Source organism: Papaver somniferum, chromosome 3, assembly GCF_003573695.1.
Source record: "Papaver somniferum cultivar HN1 chromosome 3, ASM357369v1, whole genome shotgun sequence".
NCBI classification, from domain to species: Eukaryota; Viridiplantae; Streptophyta; class Magnoliopsida; order Ranunculales; family Papaveraceae; genus Papaver; species Papaver somniferum.
The window spans coordinates 203,551,262-203,563,366 of record NC_039360.1 but is presented as its reverse complement, the minus strand read 5'-3'; the positions used below and the strand labels follow the sequence as shown (position 1 = coordinate 203,563,366).

The window sequence follows — 12,105 nt, the reverse complement described above, 5'->3', positions numbered from 1 at the left end:
CCAGCCGCACCTCCGCGCCAAGGCATGCCAACCATGCTAGCCGCACCATTGCACCAATGGCATGCCATGCCACCCGCACCTCCGCGCCAAGGCATGCCAACCATGCCAGATGCATCACTGCGTCAATGACATACCATGCCAGCCACACCTCCGTGCCAAGGCATACCAACCATGCCAGCCGCACCACTGCGCCAATGTCATCCCATGCCAGCCGCACCTCCGCGCCAAGGCATGCCAACCATTCCAGCCGCACCACTGCGCCAATGGCATGCCATGCCAGCCGCACCACATGTGCAAATGGCATGCAACCCACCTTTCTGCACCATACCATGCCGGCCTTCCCTATGCGGCTACCAAAACGAAGGCGTGCGATGATCAACAGCTACCCTTCCATCTTAGATACAAATCTTAGCCGTCCAAGGTCGCCAAACAACGCATGGTAACCTTTGGCCCAAACCTTAGTTTTGGCCACGCCAAACCGCGCCAAGGCATGCCATGCCACATGTTCCGATGGCATGACAACCACCTTGTCGCGCCATACCATGCCGGCCTTCCCTATGCGGCTACCAAAACGAAGGCGTGCGATTATCAACGGCCACCCTTCCATCTTAGATGCAAATCTTAGACGTCCAAGGTCGCCAAACAATGCATGGTAACCTTTGGCCCAACGCCAAAACCCTAGTTTGGCCCCGCATAAACCACGCCAAGGCATGCCGACCATGCCACATGTGCCAATGGCATGCCGCGCCATCCACCTTGCCACGCCTAATCCATGCCATGCCGTCCTTCCCTCACGGCTGCCTAAACGAAGGCATGCGACAATCAACAACCACCCTTCCATCTTAGATGCAAATCTCAGCCGTCCAAGGACACCAACCAACGCATGATAACCTTTGGCCCGACGCAAAAACCCTAGTTTGGCCGCGCCTAAACCACTCCAAGGCATGTCGACCATGCCACATGTGCCAATGGAATGACGCGCCATCCACCTTGACGCACCTAAGCCATACCATGTCGGCCTTCCCTTCACGGCTGCCAAAACGAAGGCGTGCGATAATCAACGGCCACCCTTCCATCTTAGATGCAAATCTCAGCCGTCCAAGGTCACCAACCAACGCATGGTAACCTTTTTCCCAACCCCAAAACCCTAGTTTGGCCGCGCCTAAACCACGTCAAGGCATGCCGACCATGCCACATGTGCCAATGGCATGCCGCGCCATCCACCTTGCCGCGCCTAAGCTATGCCATGCGGGCCTTCCCTTCACGGCTGCCAAAACGAAGGCGTGCGACAATCAACGACCACCCTTCCATCTTAGATGCAAATATCATCCGTCCAAGGTCACCAACCAACACATGGTAACCTTTGTACCAACGCCAAAACTCTAGTTTTGGTCACGCCCAAACCGCGCCAAGGAATGCCGGCCATGCCACATGTTCCAATGGCATGCCAGCCACCTTGTCGCGCAATACCATCCCGACCTTTCCTATGTGGTTACCAAAACAAAGGCTTGCGACGATCAACGGCAATCCTTCCATCTAAGATGCAAATCTTAGCCGTCCAAGGTCGCCAACCAACACATGGTAACATTTGGCCCAAAACCCTAGTTTTGGTCACGCCCAAACCGCGCCAAGGGATGCCGGCCATGCCACATGTTCCAATGGCATGCCAGCCACCTTGCCGCGCCATACTATGCCGGCCCTATGCGGTTACCAAAAAAAAGGCTGGCGACGATCAACGACCATCCTTCCATCTAATATGCAAATCTTAGCCGTCCAAGGTCGCCAACCAACGCATGGTAACCTTTGTCCCAATGCCAAAACCTTTGTTTTGGCCACGCCCAAACCACGCTAGGCATGCCATCCATGCCACATGTGCCAATGGCATGCCAACCACCTTGCCGCGCCATACCATACCGGCCTTCCCTATGGGGATACCAAAACAAAGGCTTGCGAAGATCAACGACCACTTTTCCATCTAAGATGCAGATCTTAGCCGTCCAAGGTTACCAGCTAACGCATGGCAACCTTTGGCCCGACGCCAAGCCTTAGTTTGGTCGCGCCCAAACAAAGCCAAAACCCTAACTTTTGGCCGCGCCTAAACTAGGCCATATTAAAGCCGTACCGGACATGCTTTCATGCCACTGGCTACTAAACGAAGGGTTGCAATAATCAACGGCTACCCTTCATCTCAAGATGCAAAATCTCGACCGTCGAAGGTCACCACCGATCAGGAAAGTCTCCCAAGCTCAACTTGTCGAACAACAACATGCTACATGTTTTCCACGAAAACACTCGAGACATCAACACATGTCACAAACTGGAGGATGCTCATTGGGTATTGGTTTGGAGGTTTACAGCGTGTGGCGTACACTACGCCCGTTATAAGACAGTGTCATAAGGATGAGGCGGTTAGTAAATACAGGGAGTAATGGTGAAACACTTTTTCTTATGAAACATCAATTCCAGGCGTTATCGTTTACCACCTCCTCCCATTTACTCATCCGTTTTCCATTTCTTACGAGAACAGAGTACGTTTCACTTCGACTTGTATAAATAGGTCTTACCTATTTCCACCGAGCAACAAGTTCAGGTCAGGAGGATAGAACACTCAAAAAATATTTGCTAGCTTTCCATCTGTTAGCTTCCCACTTTCTGATACAAGTCGTGAAACAACTACTCTTCCAGAATCAACTATTCTGGTCTCAACACTCTCTTCGCTTCCCTCCCCAAAACCAACCCTTCTCCTTCACTTTGTGACCGAAGCAAGTCTGGAACAACCATTTCTTGGTTTAGGCCAGATTTGTACAGATTGATCTCTCGAGTCTAAAGTACTCCCTTGCAGTACATTGTTTAGGGTTTAAACTCGTTTCTCACCCACACACCCGAAATTACTAAAATCAGCAAAAATCGTTTTCACCCTCAAACAGCTAGGTAAAACCTTGTGAGTATCAGGATAAAGAGTAGAAGATGACTTAATCATCAAGACAGAGTTTTCCCTTTTCAAGGTGTTACACTGTTCTCGAGAAATTTTAAGAGATGCAACAAGTTTCTCTTTTTCAACACGAATTCTATTTAGATTAGATGAATGTGTCTCGATAAAACGTTTTTCTCTAATTGAGTCTTCCTTAACAATATCCTCAAGAACACTAATCTTTTCACGCTGTAGAGTAGTTTCTCGAATTAGTTTATCGATATTGTTAGAGAAGGACTCAATGATATTATAGAGTTCCCGTTCTCGACCAAGAGACTTTTCAAATTCATAAAGAAGCTGAGCATGATTTTGAAAACAAATAGCCTTAGTAGGAATTTTTGAGATTCTGGTGAGCTCCATTTCAGCTTTTGACAGAGTGTCAAATGTCTCATTTGAGGAAATATTATCAAAATTTGACAAAACATTCTTTCTACCTTGGGATTCAGAAGAATCGGCTAAGGAGTTATCCTTTGAGACAATCCCAAGATATTTGGCATAATTGAAAGCTTTTGAAGACATTTTGGTGTGCGCAACAACAAGAGATAATCTTTCGTCCACAAAGTCAAATTGCTACTGCTAGAGCATTGCTCGGTCGAACTCGCGTGCGTTGCTATCTCAAGCATGTTTGTTAATGTTAGTGATCAAAACTATGAGTCTTGATTTCTATCCTATTTATAGATGTCTCGGACTAGGACATAGATAGTGTAGTTGAGCTTAGATCTCTCGACGTTCATCTCTTGAAGACGAAGAACTACTAAGGGGAGATTTTGGAACTTCTTCGACAAAAGGTATGTGTAGACTTGAACTCATATATCACTTGGAAAGTCTATTTCTACTATCTCCTATATTGAGACATAAGTCGTGTTATGATATAGTTTTCTTTATACACATTTGAGATTTCGAGCTGAGTATATCTCGCTTACATATTTATCGAAATATGTGTTGGTAAGCTTTTGCTTAGACCAAGTTCATCTTTTATCATGATAAAATCGACGAGTAACATCTTACATGGTTTGTGTGATACAATCATTTTATGTGGGCTTGGAATGTTTCGATAATGATTACTTTAATATCTTGAAAATTGCTTTGATGTTAATAGTGTGTGAAACGGCTATTGTCATTATAGAAGAATGTTTCAATGATTGAAATAAAGAGTTGATGATGTAACCATCTTTTTATATAAGCATATATAGTGTGTTCGCACATTAGTCTATAAATCCATAAAACGGAAGCCAAGAGTATGCATATGTGTGTATACTAAATTGGTGAAGGAGACAGGTTAAGTATGCGTACCCGTACGCATACTGGCGAAAGTTTTCGAACCGAAAATATCTGTTGAGTTTTGGAATTACAAACTCCTAAAATACTCACTTTAAGTATGCGTACTCGTACGCATACTAGCAGAAGTTTTCGAACCGAAAATTTCTTCTGAGTTTGGAAACTTAACAAACTCAAAAATTCGGTTGCTTAAGTACGCATACCCGTACGCATACTTAAGCTGGTTACTTTGTTAAATCGGTCAATTCATGGACTTAAACATTTAAATCATAAGGAATGCAATCTTTGAAAACCGTGGCTATAATGTTCATGATGGATTCAAGTGAATCAACCCGATTTGGTTTCAATTGTGTTTTATAAACAGTTCAACAACTCTTTAACTAGTTTCATTTGAGTCATTTGAACTAGTTATGGTTAAGATGAATAAGGTTGATATGAGAGTAATTATATGGCTAACCTCGGTTAACTATTTGTGAACCAACCTTGTGTACATGTTTAGGTACGGTTACATAAACCTAAATGAGGGTACATTTCATTTGTGTGTAACAAGCTAAGTTCGATTTAACGGTTGAAAGATATTAGCTTGGTTGAATCAGGTTTTTAATCTAAGGATGATTATTGAATGCTTTGTTACCAAGGTAACTTGGATTGCAAACCTTGATTTGAAAATTATATAAAGGGGAACTCTACCAACTGGTAAAACTAATCCCCACACCTCATGTGTGTTACTAGTTGCATAACTAGATTCGATTCATCTTTAACCTTAGGTTTCTTCTCGATACCCTGTAGGTTAACGACTTGAAGACTTCATTGGGATGGTGAAGCCAGACCCAACTATTATCTTTGTAGTTGCATGATCTGATCTTGTTGTTTCTATCGTGTTGAGTGCAATTGAAATAATTGGCTCGAGAGTTTATATCTCCGATAGGCAAGATAGAAAAGTAATCACAAACAAACTCAATAACTTGTTTCGCTAGTCGATTAAGTTTATTGTGAGGTGATTGATAATACTAGGTTGTTCTTCGGGAATATAACTTAGGTTTATCAATTGGTTCCTGTTCACCTTGATTTATCAAAAGACGAAACAAAAACTCTTGGGTATTTATGTGGGAGACAAACTTATTCAACCCTATATACTTTTATGTGTGAGACAGATTTGTCTATCAAGTCTTCGACTTTGGTTCGTAGCAACTCTTAGTTGTGGGTGAGATCAACTAAGGGAATCAAGTTCGTAATATCCTGTCGGGATCAGAGACGTAAGGAGCGCAACTGTACCTTGAATCAGTGTGAGATTGATTAGGGTTCAACTACAGTCCAATCTGAAGTTAATTGGTAGTAGGATAGTGTCTGTAGAAGCTTAATACAATGTGGTGTTCAATCTGGACTAGGTCCCGGGGTTTTTCTGCATTTGCGGTTTCCTCGTTAACAAAATTCTGGTGTTTGTGTTATTTCTTTTCCGCATTATATTTTGTTATACAATTGAAATATCACAGGTTGTGCGTTAAGATCAATCAATTAGAATATCCAACCTTTGGTTGTTGATTTACATTGATTGACACTTGAACATTGGTCTTTGGTACCGTTCAAGTAATTCCTCTTATATTCAATCAGGCTCGCAGATTTCTATTTGCTGATTGTGGATTGAATTAAGAGTCAGATATATTAAACTCTTTGATATACTTTATTCTAGATTGAGTCTGACTGTCTAGTTGATTCTCTAGAAAGTGTATTGGAGTAAGTCCTCTCAGATTGCCAAACGAATTATTGGTTGTGGTTGTTAGAACCCCGCATTTTCAATTGGTATCAGAGAGGGCAAACACATTAAAGACCTCATAAGTATGTGTTTGTAGAGATCTGATATGGACAAAGTGTTATCTCTATAAACGTACCACCAGTCTTCGATGGCTCTAATTACTTGTGGTGAAAAATTGCCATGCATGCCTTTCTTTAAGCGCGTGATTTTCAATCATGGGTTTATATAGTTAATGGCTATGATGCTCCCGTTGTGGCAATAGGGAATGCAACTGTTCCAAAAAAAATTGATGAATACATTGCTGCCGAGATACTTGCTGTAAAGCAAAACTCCGACGGTTTGAATGCCATCATATATGCCATTACCCCAGATCTTCAGCACCATGTGACTACGTGCACTCGGTCTAAAGATGCGTTGGATATCTTAGAAACCTTATTCGAAGGATATACCAGTGAGAAGGAAGCTAGGCTTCAAAACCTTAATTCTGATTGGGAAAACCTTCGTATAGCAGATGAAGATTCATTTGATGAGTTTAATCAAAAAGTGTCTGAAATTGTTAATGCATCTTATGCATTGGGTAAGACTATTCCTAAAAAGGACATTGTGATGAAAATTCTCAGATCGCTACCATCTAGATACGATTCTAAGAAGCATGCCATCGTTGAGGGAAATAACCTTGATATTCTTTCCAGAAGTACTCTTGTGGGAAAGATTAAATTACTTGATCTTGATCAGAGTGCAGCCAGAACTTCTGCATTCAATGATGTAATCGTTCCAAGCAAAGCCTCTAATTTGTCATGGGCTGATGAATGTTGTTCTAGTCATGTTGATTTTAACAAATCAATGATAACACAAAAGATCAATAATGGACACATTTTTGTGTCCGATTTGTCTCGATTCTATATATTATTAGGGCTCATTTTTGTACTTATTATGGTGTTTTATTTATTTCTAGGTATTTTTCGCCAATAAACATTTTTGGAAAAAATTGGCTCGAAAAGTTGTCGGAAAGCACCCGGAGGACACTTGCTATTCGGACCCCCGATTTGGATAAGGGGAACCCCCAAGACACCCCTTAAGGCAGCTGCTAAAGGCACCCCTACTCTGGATAGGGGGCGCCCCCTTTCTTCACAAATTCAAATTTCTAATTTGGCGGGAAAACAAACCTGCATGCATGTAGATTAGGGTTCGCATTCTTGGGAAGATTTAAGGAGATTCAATCTCGGATTTTTGTTGGCTGGACTTTCTAGAGCATAACAGGGTTGGTATATGTGATTGGATCGAATGAATTGGGTTAGATCGACCGGGAGAAGGAAACAGAGGTGTTGTGGTCACGGATTGCTGTTGGAATATTTTTTTCGACAATTCAGGGAGATTAAAGGCTAGAAAAGCTTCTTCAACATTCGTAGTTATCTAATAAAGAGTTTGGAAGTATTGGGAGAGGTCAAATACGCGTGAAGAGAGTTTGGCAGAAAGAAAACTCTGAAACTTGCTGTGGAGATAAACCAAGATTTTGGGTGAGATTTAATCGAGCTGTGGCCTATAAAAGGAGAGGGGATAAGTCATATAAGGGGTACGAATCCTTTCAGAGAAGTTTAGAACACCACAGAGCTCCAGAGATCAAGTTGTAGGAAAATACCTTATTATGCTGCTGCTGTTGAAGAGGAAGAACACGAAGAACATTGACGCACAAGCAACGGTCGCAGAAAACTATCGTTGTTTCACAGCAGAACCTATGTGTCGTTCATCACAGCGGTTGCATTAGGTCTTTAGCTACTATTTTTCCCTGTAACAGTGATTCTGCAACACCAACAAACTGTTGCGAATCGTCTGTATTATCACTTTTCATCTTTTTAATCATCTTTTGAGCCATAAACAAATATTTTGAGATCATGATTAATATGAGGATCTAAACCCCATTGCTGAGGCGATAGAGGAAGCTATTTTTCCAACAAAAAGTGGTATATTCTATTTTATCTTTTTATTTGCAATAATTATATGATTATTTTCCTTGAACTATTATTGAATATGATTTTTATTTGAGTGATTGTGATCTATTTTGATGGAGTATGCTTAGTTTTAAGACTTTTGATGCTTCATACTTGGTATTTACAATTACTACTTTTGAAAATCTACTTGTTGCAATATTTTAGAATCAAATTAAACGAGAAAATTGCATAAATATAAGTATTGGTTTAATCACTTTGAACTTGGAAAATAGTGGAATCTTAGCCTTAGTGTTTCTTTTAATATTGATATCATCTTTGTTTGAGTTTGCTATAATTTTTATTGTGTTTTCTATTTTAGTTTTGAATTTAAGTCTAAAAAAATCCTTCACAAGTCTGAGAAACGACACTCTTTTTACCACTATCAACAAATCACATCAATTTTTGGCGCCGCCGACGCAGACTTGTTTTAGGGGTTTTAGATTTATTTTATTTATTTTATTATTTTTGTTCTTTTATATGTTTTTGGGTATTTATGTTGTGTCTACAGGTTCTGGATCATAAAGAAAATTGAGCCAAAGATTTTGGTGATTTCATAAAGACTTGGAGCTAAAGATTAAAGCAAAAAGAACAGAAAAGAAGACAATTTTATTTTAGACAATTTTAGTTTAGGGTTTGTTTATTTTCTTTTAGAAAAAAAAAACTGTATTAGGGTTTATTATTTTTGTAATTTTTCTTTTCTTTTTGGACTTTTGGACTTTGGGACATTATTTTTTTATTACCCTACGGAAGGGTACTTTAAATATAAACTGTTTGCAGAGAAGGAGGACAATTACGATATTGTCTCTGCACCTTGGGTTCGTACACTAGACATCAGAGTCAGTGGCCCGAGTCGACTACAACCGATTCATCCTCCGTCTGGAACGAGAGGTAAGATTCTAAACACCCGTGAATCCCCTGTCAGCGAGTTACTGGACTCTTTCGTATGCATATATGTTGAGGACTGAATACAGACATTTATTTTTCTAGTAAAGGGCAAGGCCTGGACATACAAGATAAGGGTTCGGATTTCATCACCGTTCTCTTCTTGCCCGCTTTAGGAACACGTAACCTACGCGAACCTAAGCCTATAATTTTGACTAGAACGAGACCGATAAGGTAACGAGCTTAACAGGAAAGCCATTCGAAAAATATTGGCTACTCTTTTAAGCATACTTCGAAGATCTTGATGGTTTCTGTAAGTTGAATGCGTGACTGCGCCGCCTTGAAATACCGTTGAGGCCTTGGGTATCAAAGCTCCACCGAGCTTCCCTCGCCTCTATTCAACTTACGTTAACTCGGATTGATTCCAGAGGGGTTTGCTTAAATTATAACGAATTCCCGTTCGAAGGATTAGAAGCTGGTCTAGAAACAATCTAAGTGGATCCATCATGCTTTTTGTTTGCTAGAAATCAATAGGTTTGATTTGGTTGAGTCGGCCTTGATCTGTGTTTGCTTACCCTCCCAATTTATAAAATTCTATTGTATGCCTGAACGTAAAAGAGACGCACTAGGTAGATTTGTTAAAGAGAAACCTAGTAGTTCGAAGCGTCTCGATTACCTTAATCTAGAGAGTCCGAATTTTGAAGAGTCTGTTTTTGAACGTCCTATGACTAAGGAGAGAATCCATGTTGCTCCGATAGCGCCAGAAATGGCAACTTTGAAAGCTTTGTTGAATCCAACTAGGACTACTCGTCCCTCATGTATCAGGTTATCTTAGACGTAAGAAACTTATGAACTTAAACCTGGGACCTTACAGCTGCTCCCAACCTTTTTAGGGAAAGAAAATGAAAACCCTTATTTCCATGTTAGAGACTTTGAGGAAATTTGTAGTACCCTCAGGATTAGAAACTTAGATGATGATGCTTTGAAACTTAGGTTATTCCCCTTTTCCCTGAAAGATAAAGCTAAATCGTGGTTATATAGTTTGGCTTCCGGGTCAATCGAAACGTATGAACAACTTACATCTGCCTTTTGAACAAGTTTTTCCCTAGGCACAAAACATCGTCTATTAGGACGCAAATCTGCACGTTTTCTCAACAGGAGGGAGAAACTTTGTATAGGTATTTGGAAAGGTTCAATGATTTATCATCCCAATGTCCTCATCATGGTTTAGATAAGGTTAGGTTAGTTCAGATCCTTTATGAGGGTTTAGATTATCCCACCACAACCACAGTAGAATCTATGTGTACTGGTGGATTTGAGAACCAAACAATTGATGACGCGATGACATATCTGCATGAAGTCGCCGAAAAAACCCAACAATTGGAAAGTAGTAGGGGACCCCAAAAAATAATTCTTCTTAGCATAGGAAACATTAATAGGGTAGAAGGAGGCTATGAATCAGATGCCAAAATTGCTGCTATAGCGAAAAGGTTAGAAGCTTTAGAAGTGGGTAACACTAGTGGTAGATTGGAGCCTCTTTGGGAAGGCAAGAAATGAAGAGCAAGCCAATGCTCTATATAATAACACTAGGTTTATAATCGTCAGAAGTTTGACCCATATTCAGAAACCTATAATCCTGAGTTGGAGGAACCATCCGAACTTTTCATGGTCTAAGGGCCAGAGTCAGGGTCAGTCTAATAATTCTAATGCTCCCCCAGGTTTTGGCTACACTAGGAATACATCAGGCCCAGAAAATAAAACGACTAGCTTAGAGGAATTTATTAAGATGTTAGCAAAAACTCAGGAAATGTTAGCACAGAGCCATGTTAGTTTTCAACAAGAAACCAAGCAGAATTTTCAAACTAATGCTCAGAGCCTTGCTAAGTTAGAACTTCAAGTCGGCCAAATAGCTAAGACCTTAAGTGAAAGAGATAATGGTAGGTTCCCTAGTCAGAATCCCAATGCTAGAGGATTTCATGAAGTAGGTACAAAACCATCGAATCAATTGAATGCTATTAGAACCCTTAGGAGTTGTAGAATAGTAGACAATCAGGTAACCATACCCGATAGTGAACATACTGTAGTTCACCCCTCAGGACCACTAGCTAAGGAAACTGATAAAATTTCTGATGATGCCAACTCAGTCCCTGAGAGGTATGATTCTATGCCTAGAGCCCCATTTCCTCGGCTATTAGTGACAACAAAGAAGGAATCGAACTTTAATGACATATTGGAAGTTTTTAAGCAAGTTACCATAAACCTTCCTTTATTAGATGCAATTAGGAAAATTCCTGCTTATGCCAAGTTCCTTAAGGATATGTGTACGCAAAAGTGAAAACTTAGTATCCATAAGAAAGCCTTTTTAGCTAGTCACGTAAGTTCAATTATTCAAAACACTACAACTCCAAAGTACAAAGACCCAGGTTCCCCTACCATTGCTTGTACAATAGGTAAACGCCGGGTAGAAAAAGCTTTACTTGACTTAGGAGCCAGTGTGAACCTACTTCCGTACCATGTGTACTTACAGCTAGGACTTGGTGAAATGAAACCTACTCAGATAACACTGCAGTTAGTTGATAGGTCTGTTAAAATTCCTTGAGGTGTTATTGAGGATGTCCTTATTGAGGTCGACAAGTTTACATATCCAGTGGATTTCGTGGTCCTAGATACCCAACCTGTCCCTGACCCAGAGAACCAGATACTTGTGATTTTAGGTCGCCCATTTTTAGCTACGTCTAATGCGATCATTAACTGTCGAAATGGTGTGATGAGTTTATATTTTGGTAATATGACCATGGAGATGAACATTTTTAATGTCAGTAAGCTACCTCATGAGCTAGATGACACATGTGTTGAAGAGGTGAACATGATAGAAGCCTTAGTTCAGGAGTCATTACCAAACATTTTTTCTGAAGACCCATTAGAAAGTTGTCTATCCCATTTGGGTTTAGATTTTGAAGACGATAACACTATTGAACAGGTGAATGCTCTATTAGATTCTACCCCTGTGTTAGACACTGATAGATGGAAAGCTAGGTTCGAACCGTTACCAGTTTCTGAGACTACCCTAATTCCTTCTTTAGAAGAGCCCCCAAAGTTGGACCTTAAACCACTACCCGATACTCTAAAGTATGTGTTTTTAGGCCCATCTGAGACTTTACCTGTGATTGTAGCTTCCGATTTGGATAGTGATCAGGAAAGTAGGCTAGTAAATGTACTTCAAGACAATAAGG

The 12,105-nt window shown here is 40.7% G+C and overlaps 1 pseudogene; it reads right to left on the bottom strand.

Moving 5' to 3' along the window:
- Positions 1-10,001: 10,001 nt before the first annotated feature.
- LOC113362355 lies at positions 10,002-10,101 on the bottom strand (annotated as a pseudogene).
- Between the last annotated feature and the right edge of the window lie 2,004 nt (positions 10,102-12,105).